General features: G+C 49.0%; 1 long non-coding RNA gene across 1 annotated transcript in view; it reads right to left on the bottom strand.

The window, feature by feature from the left end:
* Nucleotides 1-1619, bottom strand: part of LOC102377188 — a 23327-nt gene extending 21708 nt beyond the window's left edge. Inside the window, exon 1 of the long non-coding RNA XR_324148.3 lies at nucleotides 1464-1619. This is a non-coding gene — a long non-coding RNA (uncharacterized LOC102377188). The remainder of the gene's footprint in view (nucleotides 1-1463) is intronic.
* Nucleotides 1620-11897: the final 10278 nt, after the last annotated feature.

Genomic DNA, 11897 nt, shown 5'->3' with positions numbered 1-11897 from the left:
GGCATAAGGAAGAATTTCTTTACTGTCCGAGCCCCCAAGGTCTGGAACAGCCTGCCACCGGAGGTGGTTCAAGCGCCTTCATTGAACACCTTCAGGATGAAACTGGATGCTTATCTTGCTGGGATCCTATGACCCCAGCTGACTTCCTGCCCTTTGGGCGGGGGGCTGGACTCGATGATCTTCCGAGGTCCCTTCCAGCCCTGATGTCTATGAAAGTCTATGAAAGAAGAGTTTGAAGTAATATGAGAAAGGCTATTGTTTTGCTAATCGCGTAATGAAGACTCTTATCAGCTCTAGGCTACCTTGCTCACCTGTCAGTTTGCTGCAGACAGTCTGACAAGTAGGGAGGGAGGTTGAAAAGCTCCATATCATCAACAGATCCATGTACTGCACACACCCCTCCTTGCCTCAGAGTGCTAGCAAGGGTCTGGGGCTTACAACTCTCCCGCTCCTTGAGCAGCCAGTGGGGAAAAGCCTGGGATGGTGCAGACAGACCTCCTTAATGAGAAAGTCCTGCCAGGACTTCAATGCTGTGCAAGGCAAGGGAGGGCTGCTCTAGTGCCCCCCAGCTTCTAGCTGTAACAGGTTGCCCTCCCCAGAGCCATTTTCCGGGTCATCTGCACCTTACTTGGGGCACCCTTGGAGTCCTCTTGGAACTCTGCACTCCCACCCTAAACTCCCCTGCCATGTCTTTATGGAAATTAGTATGCAAGCAGGAGACTGCCAATTATATTGGGTATATTGGGGTCTCTCCTAGGATGGTCTGACCCCTTTTTCTCTAGCTATGCCTCTCCATCCAAACCCACCAAACAGGGTTTGACTCTGAGGCTCTAGCTCTTCCTTCCAGTGCCTGGAGGCTCTTGGCCCCCTTTTCTGCTTCCTTCTGAAGCACAACACTTCCCGGGTCAGAGACATGTGTGCTGGCCCCACAGCCAGGGGGCCACAAGCCCAAAACTCGGGTGTGACCCCACCCGCCTAAAAAACAGAAAAAACATATACCTGCACCCCCACTCCCAGGTGCTCCAGGCCTCCCTGGCCTTTTTAAGATCGTCCCAAAACTGCGCCCTTATTGGCACTCAGGCAGCCCTGTCTCTCTCCATGCCTCACTGGCGCTGGGGCTGTGCCCCCCTGAAAGGCTGCACCCTTACTGATGTCAGGGTCTGTGCCCCCAAAAGCTGTGCCCTCACTGGCGCTGGGGTCTGTGCCCCCAAAAAGCTGCGCCCTCACTGGCGCTGGGGTCTGTGCCCCCAAAAAGCTGCGCCCTCACTGGCGCCGTGGGGGGGTGGGATATCCAGGAAGCACCAGGAGTGGGTCCCCAAAATGAGGCCTCCTCCATCCCCTAACAGCCTCACCCAAACCTCCGATCTTATTCCATAACCAAAAGAAAACAAATAAACAGTCCCGTCCATGGGCAATATCTGCAACCCAAAAATGTGAGTAAGGAAAGCGGTATATCAGCTTACAGTTGCAGGGTTTGTGTTTCAGCTCCCCACCATCAGCTCCAGTCCTTGCTGCAGTGCAGCTGTCATCTCTCCAGGGCTTCTATAGTTCCCTTCTTCCTGGCTTTGGACTTCCCACCAAGCCTCTCCTTGGAGCCCTGAGATGCACTCCTTCCCCCTTGGCTACTGGCCCCCTTACTGCCCTTCAATCCAGGGTTTTTATAGTCCTGCCTCTTCCGGTCAGCTGACCATCCATCCCAGTTCAGCAGTTAACCCCTTCCTCACCAGCCTTCTGTGCCCAGAAGGTTCTGGCCTTATAGGGTTGCACCTTCTTCCTCATGACAGGGTTAGGGTTCCCTGTCACACTAGCCTGAGCCACTCCAGGCATGTTCTTGAATTTCCTCAGTCTAGAGAGAATGTCTGTCCAGTTTCCAACCAGTTCAGCCTAGCCAGGTTAGACTAACCTGCAAAGGTTGAATCAATTCAGATTCAGGCTTTGTGAATGTCTGTCCCTAGGCCTATAGGGTAGGAACTCAACTGTTCTGAAGGCCACAGGACTGGTCATTTTGTAGTAATAATTCCAACTGTTGTTAATGGCTCTCAATCAGTCCATGCATTTTGCAAAAGGCCTTACTGGAACATCCACTAATTTCAGAGCATGAACAGGAGATCTGATGTATTACAAACCACAGAGAAGAGTTTTATGGTCTGGGCTGAGATGTGTGTGCTCACTCTCCCAACATAACATCAGAGAGAAGAGGCTTTGTCTAGGAAGCAGGAGGGATCAGGAATTAAATTCACATAACCAAAACTGTCTCCTGTGGGCTGAATGCAGGGGGTAGAACTGCTATGCAGGCCCTTTTTAGCTTATGGTTTAGAATGGAAACCATAGCTGCTCTATGTCCCCTACAAAAAGATTCCCTATTGATGAATTTATATCAGCATGGATCTTCCCTCTACCAGCCAAGTAAAAGCTAAAGCAGAGATGCCCTATGCTGTATACAGGGCAAGGCTCTGAAGAACTTGCTTGTGATGTTGAAATGATTTGAGGTTTGTCACAACTATTCAAAGCTCAGGTCAGTCTCACACTGCTCTAGACAACTTAGGTGTTCAAAATAAGTGGACAGCAAAGCAATGTGATTATTAGACAAGTCCCCTCTTTCAGAATGAGACATTAAGGCTAAGTACAGATATTCAAAAAGCCCCTGGTAGAAGTGCTTTAGCTAACTAGCATGCTTTTGAAGCTAAGGTATACCCTAGGGTATGCCCTATTCTCAACTGGATGGGATGGGTAGGCAGAAGGGCGTGCTGTGAGAGGGATGCCAGAATTTCGAGCAGATCCCTCTTTCCTATATAGAGTTAGCCCAAGTCCAAAGTTCTTAACTATATACAATTTATTGAGTTATAATATACATAAACATAAAACTAAATATCATATACATATATTTACACAGTGAATGTTAACCAATAACCAAGGTCAAAGCCCTAAATAACACTATTTTCAACATCACAACATTTCAATTACAAAATATAAGGCGCAAACATGAACAATCTTAATAACATCTATTCTTTAATATAGTCCCTGACCCATGGCACGAGATAGTCCTCCTTCCAATGGGGTCCCTTGGGGGGGCAGGATATCCAGGAAGCACCAGGGGCCCCTCCTCTTAGGGCCTTGACTAGGTGCAGGGGGCTGCCCACTGTGCCCCTTCTCTGGGTTCACCCACCCCAAACATCTTTCCCTTGTGGGACCCAAGGGTCCAATGACTCACGCTCTCTCAGGTGGTGATTGTCAGGGTGCAGCTCAATGGGGTTTCCTCTGCTGGAGCTCCTCTCCAGGCCTCTCCTGCACCACTGGGTTCCTCCCCACCCTGTGCCCCACTCTGGGCACTGAGGGCTCAGCTCCTCACAGCTGCTGCACCACCGTTGCTGGCTTCTAGGTGCTGGGCCTCAGGCTGCAGCACTACTATTTCCCCGTGCCCTGGCTTTGGCTCCAAGGGCTCTTTAACACAGGCTCTGGCTGGCCGTCCTCACACCGGGTGGCTAACCCAAGCAGCCTCTGCTGCTCCCTGGCTCCCAAGGCTCAGACCCATGTGCCGCCCTGCGCACCGTGAGACCTGGCTGCTTGCTGGGAGATGGGGTCTGAGCCGCCTCACTGCAGCCCCAAGGCCTTTGCCCCCATGCACTGCCCCACACACTGTGTGGCCTGCTGGCCCTGCCGGGGCTGCAGGCTCGAGCCACCGCTTGCGGCTCCTAAAGCCTGGGCTCCATGCACTGAACTGTGCACCATGATGGGCCCAAGCAGTCTCATACTGCTCCCAGGGCCAGGTCTCCCCACACTGTCCCTGCACACCATCAACATCCTGAGCAGTCTCGCACTGCTCCCAAGGCTGCTTCTCCAGTGGCAGCTTCAGGATCCTTGGACCTATTGCCCGCTGGCAGAGAGCTCCCCAGCTTTTCTTGGCTCCACACTTCAGTCCCTCACTGCACCTGCCCCTCATGCTGGGCATGCAGCTCCTTTTATACGCTCCAGGGCTCCGCCCCTGAAGTCTTCCAGACCTGACAGTTTACAGTCTTCAATCAGGTGCAGGGGAGCTCTTCTCTCCCTCCCCTCAGGAAAGGGGCATGACTTTATTTCTCTTGCTGCCTCCTGATTGGTCGATGGGCTCCACCAATCAAAACAGCAGGATCTCAAGCCTGGGACTCAACCCAAGCTCTGAAAGGTGATCCTGCTACACTTTACCTAAGTGCTATAAGTTAGAGCACAAGAGAACCAAACAGATTTTCACTGTTGGTAGTGTGGGGCAGGGCAGATGGGTGGGCTTGGAGATTGCCCACACTGGCCACTAAGGGCACTCCTATGCACCTTTAAGGAGACTTCAGAAGTAGCCCCTCTCCCCAACCCAGCCCCCTCTGCAGGCTGGCAACCATCAGCAGCAGCTGTGGGGAGAGGGAAGAGACTCTGGACCCCTTCCCCAACTGTCCCTCCTAGCCAGGCAGCCACTCTTCACAGGGAAGGGGTTTGTGTGGGAGAGAGACATTGGACCTCTCCCCCGCAACAACCCCTGGCTGGTCCCCTGGGCAGCCCTCCCCACCAGGGGACCAGCCAGGGGACCAGCCAGGCAGTGGCATGCTGCAGGGCCAGGACTGCTACAGGGAAAAAGAGCTTAGATCCCTTTCCCTACAGCACCCCCCTCCTGGCCAGGCAGCAATACACCACCGGGAGAGAAACTTCTTTCCCTGCAGCCAGCTGCAGTTCACAGTTGGTCAGAGGGAGGAGGCAGAACTAGGATCAGAAGCTGTCACTGACTCAGGTCAGTGAGAGCCAAGGGAGTAGGGTCAGCCTGGCACTTGGGCAGAGAAAATAATCTGTACTCAAGGCTAGAGCACAGCCCCACACAACACCAGCTGGGATGGTGTAATCACACTCCAAGTTACCTCTTGTTGGGATCTGGCACAGACATTCAATAAAGTACTCTAACAGAAAGTGCTTTAGTCTAATACCTCATCCATCAAAGCTTAACTTACAGCATGATCTGCCATTTTTAAAGTGCTCTAAAAGTAATTAACATCTATTGAATTATGACTTTAGAGCACATTCTTTGTGCTTAAAACGTGATAGGTAGATTGGAAATTTAGGCTAGGTACAAACATTATACCTTTCTGTCTGTCAATGCATTTGTATCACATACCTATTTTTCTCTGGTTTATTTTTTATTTTTGTTTTTTTATGACTGATCATATGCTATGCCTACTATTTACTAACCAGCAGCATGTACTTTTTTGTTGTTAAGGGGCAAGATGCAAGAACCTAATATTAAATGCTTACAACCAAAGGAAAATACCTTCCTATTTTTTTTTTAATTTTTCACAGAAGACCTACTAAAGAGATCACTGGTTGTGTGGCAGGGCACTGGTGGTGCCTGCCACTTTAAGGGCTGGAGCAGGCAGCAGTCAGGTGCTTGATTCTGGTGGCCATTTTGAGGCCACGCTATATAGGGTGAAGCAGCAGTTTGCTGCTGGCCCTGCCGGGAAAGATATCAGTCAGTTGAGCTGAGGCTCAGGAACATCTTGGAATTATAACCTGGGGCTATGGGGATGGAGGAGGCCCCAGGTTCTGGGCATGACCTAAAACTTCACCCTGCCAGGGTAGAGAGGCCTAGTGGGACTGTTGGTGGTGTGGCAGCCCCAGGAAATGCCAAGGCCACGAAAGTCCCTGGTGAAAGGAGGGTAGGGGGCACCTAATAACCTCCAGACCCTGCTGGAGAAAGCCCAGACTGGTGAGATCCTGGAAAGGCCTGAGGCTCATTTGATCTGATGGACTTGTGAGGGTTAAAAGAAGGCAAGCAGCTTAGACTGGGCCTGAGGGATCTCAACTGGTCCATGCTGGGGCCAGAATCCAGAGGAGGGTCAAAGGGCAAGGGGCCCACTGCAAGGGATGCCCAGAGAGCAAAAGGCTCAGGATCCCAACTGGCCTGAGACAGGGCCAAGGCCTAAGGGGGAACCAAAGGTCTCAGAGAGAGGACCACAGCTAATGTGGTGAAGTGTATGGCTGAGTTTAGTTGCCTGGGATGCCATCTGCAAGGCTTGGGCCACAGTTTAGGGGTGGAACGGAGCTGTGGATATTCCCCTTATCATTGGGATTAAAAATGGGCAGCCTCCTGCCTGATTAACATCTTAATAATATTACATCAAGGTGTGGCAGGAGAGTGAGGGGGATGGCTGGCCCATAGACAAGAAGCAGTCCAGTGCTTGCACTGGGCATGAAAGTTTGCCCCTGTCACAGGTTGATTCACTGTTGATTGCTTCATGCAGGGGTGCTCAACCCCTGCAGTGGTGCTCAATCCCCATCCAGGCTAGATCCACCTGTGGGGCTCCTCAGGGGCCCAGAAATTTGGCAGCAAGGGAGTAGTGAGAATTAATGCTGCCACCACTTCCCTGCCACCAAACTTCCAAGCCTCACATGGCTGGATCAGCCCCGGCCCCATGCAGCAGAACCAGGCCCTGGCCAAGGCATAGCATTGGGCCCTGGCTGGGCCAGCACCATGTGCTGGATGGGGCCCACAAACCAATCTGGGACTACTCATCCAGCCTGTGGGCCAAAAGGTTGGGCAACACTGGCTTAATGCTTTAAAAAAAAAATCAAGCAAGAGTTTGCATGTAATACCTGACAGCTTAACTTTAGGCTTTTGGTTTTAAGATATCATTGTGAGATGTATAACAATTTTTAAAAGGGAGTATAGTATTTAAGTTGCTGAATGTGACTCAATTTCCCCCTGTTTGTATGGGTGTTGAAAAGTAATCCTATTAGATATTGAATAGTAACAGCATCACTAGTACCATGAGTTTCCACTAAAAAAAAAAAGTACCATTTGCATTATAGGCCTCTTTTTTCTTTGTGGAAAACATTCTGCAAAAGGGAGCTATCCATTTCTTTCTATTCCCCCTGCTCTTTCTCTTTGGAGCACTTTCAGTAGTCCTAAACTAATATGTGCTAAAAATCAGGTATTTGAACGTAGTGTTTCTTATTACAGATTAATTAGCTTGCAGAAAGCTAAAGATTTTTCACATATTAAAATCTATGTATTGGTTCTACCTCAACAGAGTTATAAATGACAGCATGCATACAAATAAAACAAACCAAGTTTAGCTTTGATAAAGCTAACAGTAGAGAGAGCAGGAGACAGCACATTCTTTTACATTTGTGACCTCTAGAGGCCATCCTGAGTCTGATTCACATAATTCATTCAGATGTCAAAAAAAAGTGTGTGTTCAACGTTAGACTTCAAGAATGAGATGGGCCTGGGATTGTTTTCTTTCCCCTTATTGATCCATACAGAAGCAAGCCAGAGCCCCAACACCTGCATTTCCAAAGCCTTATATCTAATGAAGACTTCTGCAGAATTGAGGAACCTAAATCCAATATTGCAAATAAGTAAGTTCTGCACAGCTGCTGCCTCCTCGAAGTTCTGTAGGCTCCATGAATTCTGTTTCTGTGCATGTCCAGTTCTGGCATAATGCCTAACTAATAATAAGCAGTGGTGGGGAAGGGGGCAAGGTGCACACAGGGGAGCATGCAAGATTAAAGGAGCCACCTCGTACTCTACTTCCACCATGATTTTGGTAGTTCCCTAAACATAAGCCCAACCCTTAAGCCAAAGAAGGGCATTCTGGCTATGGAACCCACTGGGGACAAAACCTGCTCTGGGAGGCACAAGGACAGAAACACAGACTATGGCAGGGGGAACTTAGAAAGAAGCCTAAGTGCAGAGAGGCTGTTGACCTGCATGGAATGCAAGCTAAGTACCCTGCACATTTTTCTGTTTTATTTTCTTTCTACTTGGAGCTTGCCATACAGGGGTGAGGTTAACCCCTGCAGGAGATTGTGGTGCCTGGGGAAGGGCATTGGCATTTTGGTACTATTTTGTTCCCTGAAGGACCAGGTTGTAGCTGAAGGGGAGGTGGAGGCCACTGAAAGGGGTGACTGGGGACACCCCAAACTCAAAGCTCATCCTAGCAGGCAGAGTATAAGGATTGGGGTATGATCTGGGACCACTAGTGTACGATGTAGTGGATATCACAAGTTTTGGAACCTGGGCTCACAAAGCATAACCAAAGCTGAATAAGGAGCTGGCAGCCCTGAACAGTAGGCCTCCAAGCTAGAAGGCTCAGATTGGTGGCCCTTTCCTGGCTAGGGAGCTCTGGACAAGACAAGAGCCCTTTTCTTTAAAGTGTACCTTATTCTCTGGACAGCCTCCACTACTAAATCTAAATGTGGCAGGGGAGAATACTAAAAGGGAGGAGAGGACAGAGGGTACAGACACTGGGAAGCCTCTAAAGGCAGGAACCCTGTAGTGACACCCATGGAGTGCCTAGACTCCCTCATAAACCTGACTTGAATCCAGAAAGCAGCTGTTCCTCTACCTCTACCTACACCACTCTCAGGGCTCAGTCAATCCAGTAGTCATTTTCAGAGAACAGCTAAAATATACACACCCACAGGATCAGGTGCCCAGCAATGTGGGATCTCCACTTTCTTTAAAACCACAACTGGAAGAGGAGTGTCCCATCTTTTCTATGATAGTCTTATGTGGAACACCCACCAGGACGTGGAAGATCAAGGTCCACCCCTGATGGGAAACTGGGTTCACTTCCCTGATGAAGCTGTCTCTGCTTAAAAGAAGTCAAGATTCACTGGGTCAAAGAGAAGAAAAAAAAGGAAGCATCATTCAGTGGCTCCATGGTTGGGAACTTACCTGGTAGGTGAAGAATCCTGGTTCTGGTCTCTTTGCAGGCTTTTTACATTCGACAGACACTGGATAAAAATGCATGAATAGTCCTGGGACCAGAGACTATAACCTAGGACTCACCCATTCTAGATGAGTATCCTAACTACTAGTCCACAGCAGAAAGTAATTCCTTTTTGGTCCAATGAATCTTGCATTCTTTTCCACAAACATGCACAAGTTCATCAGGAGGAGTAGTGTGCTTGTATAAAAGGACCGTGCCCCCAGGGGCAGCTGTTAAGTCCCTTGGTGGCTGTATGACTCCTGCCCAACTCTGACCGTTTATTCCTTTCTGCCATGCCTTGTTCTTTTTAAGATATTTAAGGAAGAGAGGCTGCCCATGGGTCTTAAACTAAGCCCTTGTCACTTCTAGTCACCAGCAGATCCATCCTGAATCCTGTTGGTCTCAATTTAGCTCTTAAACAAGCTGGGTCCTTTCAGCCTGTCTGCGCCCCCAAGGCACCCGCAGCCTAAGGGCTACTTGTGTGACTCCAAAACTCCCCTACACCATGTCCCATGCCTCACAGGTGGTTTAAATCTCCAGTCAAGTGGGACTCTTGTCCCTAAGTCCCCAGGCCACATCAGGCCTTCCTTCCCATGTTGGGGTTTCCGCCTTCCTGGCTTTCTTTACTTTGGCTACTCCCTTTGGTGCCCCTTTACTTTGGCTACTCCCTTAGCCAAGACCCACTGTACTAGGTCTGACTTCTGAGCCCCAGCCCTATTAGTGCTTGGCAGTAGCTCCTCTTGTTCTTTTGACCCTTCCTGGGCCCTGGATCCTGGACCATTTGGGATCACCAGGCTCCCTAGCCCTAGCAGTCCCTGGCTGTGGTGCTTTCTGAGCCCTGGACCCTTGGGGTCTCCCCAGGCAGCTCCCTTCTGAGATCCTGGGCTACTGATTCCCTGAAGATGCCTTGATCCTGCCCTCAGCAGGGCCCAGGGCTAAACCACCAGTGCAACTTAAATAAAAAGCATCTCTGCCCTCTGGCAGGCACTCCCAACCCTCTGGATTTAACATAAAACCAAGACCACTTGCGTGCATCAACAAGCTTCCCTCTGCCAAGGCAACTTCCCCTGTTACCAGACCTGCAGAGTTTCTTACCCTGTTTTACTTTCTGCTCAGGAGCCCTATTGCTCGGCTTCCAGGAGCTCCTACCTTCATGGCTCCCAGGGCTGGACTGCCTGACCACCTCAGGCTCTGGGCTTATATGTCTCAAGCCCAGCTCCCTTTTGGTCAGATAAGCCTCTAATCAGCCCCTGCCTCTCAGGCTGCTTGCCTTCTTAAAGGGACAGGTGCCCTGTCACCATATCCTATCAAGTTAGCTTAAACACTACTTGATTAAGGCACTACTGGAAGATGTGAGATGTGAATTTGAACCCCTCAGGCTGAGAGAGGAATTATACCTAGCTCTTTTGCAGAAGAAGAGTGAGGGGGGATTTTATAGCAATGTTTAACTACCTGAAGGAAAGTTACAAAGTGGATGGAGCTAGATTGCTCTTAGCGGTGGCAGATGACAGAACAAGAAGCAATGGTCTCAAGTTGCAGCAAAATTGAGTGTAACAAGGGTGACTTGCAGGCCTGGTGATAGCATGGGCCCACCCCTGTCTCTGGGCAAAATGCCCACCTGGTTCATCTGCCATGCCTTGTTGGTAGATGATTGGGATGTTAAATAACTAGGAGGCTGCCTTTAGAGTGCCCAGCTATAACTGGGCAGTGCATACACACTCTGCCCTCCCCTTATACCTGTCACATGCCTTGCAGATGTCACTCTGTGTGATGATACTCCGGCTCAAGGCCGGGCTGAACTGGGCATACAGTTCACTTTATCATACGGCCCAGTTCACTTTATCATACGGCCCACTTCGGGGCAACGCACACATCACCCCCCTCTCACCAGGGTCTCTTGCACTCCCCTGGCTCTCACCCGGTCTCTTGCACACTGCCTATCCTGGTCACACTCACTCCGCCCTACTCATACAGATCCTTGGGCTTTCTTCTCCACCCCTCAGTCAGACCTGGCATGGTCTTTCGGGCTTTCCCATTGCCCTCACCCATTTTGTTGAGCCCCAGCTCAAGTCTGGGATCGTGCCTGGTATGCAAAGGCCAATAAAGATACCAGGGGTGAAAGTATGAAGAAGGTTTATTGCTAGCAATACAAGGTGCAAGCGGAATAATTTCACGTAACAAGCACACAGATTTCTAATTCTAAGCATCTTTTATACAGGAGTATTGGACCTTCATAAGCATCCTTGTTTGCTGATTGGTTATAAAGGAGTGACACAAGGAGTTCTTTACTGAGCATGTCTCTATACCTGTGTTTTAGCTATGTATCTCATTTACATACATGTATGTTTCATTAGCATACTTTTTCCCCACCTAGGGGCGTGATTTTTAGTATTTTAATGAGCTCTTTGACCTAGTACTCTGATTCTGCTTTTGTTTTCAAGCCTCCTTTATCTAAGACTGTCTCCTCCTTATCATTGCAGATGGGCATTTGTCACATAACATTCACTTTTGCTTAGGCTTTGCATAGTAGTTTCTAGGTCACTCCTTACATTCCCCTCTCTGGAGCATTTTTAATTATTATTATTATTATGATGATGATGATGATGATGATGATTGCTCCATTCAATTTGACTTAACACAAATCTAGTATCCTCAGCTTTCTTTGTTTGCAAAATCATTTGATTCACCTTAGGCCTGAAGATAGATAAAAAACAGGTAAACATTGTATACAGCAACAGACCATGATCCCTATTACACAAAATAAAACAACCATACTAAATAACTGTTTCAACCATCCAAAATTGGGAAGCCAGGAAGTTAACCAGGAAAAGTCTAAGCCAGATGATTCTTTCAACGTCTGTGCCAATCGTTGTAAGGCACCAATTTTGTCTTCAATTAGCACAGAATTATCAGTGAGGTTGAAACAGCACATTCCTTTTAAAGTTTCACACCAAGATTGTGTCGTAACAAGAGATAATCAATAGCGGCTCTATTCTCTAAGACAGCGTCCCTTAATTGTTTTTGTTCAGCATTCAGGGCTGAGAGCGCTCGGGAGGTAGCATTTAGTCCTTTTGCTAAAACACAGGCCACTGCATTAAGATTTCTGCTATTACTTACAGCAAGACCTGGAACCCCCACCATAGATGCAGCTAATGCTATGTATTCTGC

This window comes from Alligator sinensis, unplaced genomic scaffold, assembly GCF_000455745.1.
Source record: "Alligator sinensis unplaced genomic scaffold, ASM45574v1 scaffold1021_1, whole genome shotgun sequence".
NCBI lineage: Eukaryota > Metazoa > Chordata > Crocodylia > Alligatoridae > Alligator > Alligator sinensis.
Note: the sequence above shows the minus strand (reverse complement) of the source record. Positions and strands in the feature narration are given on the sequence as shown.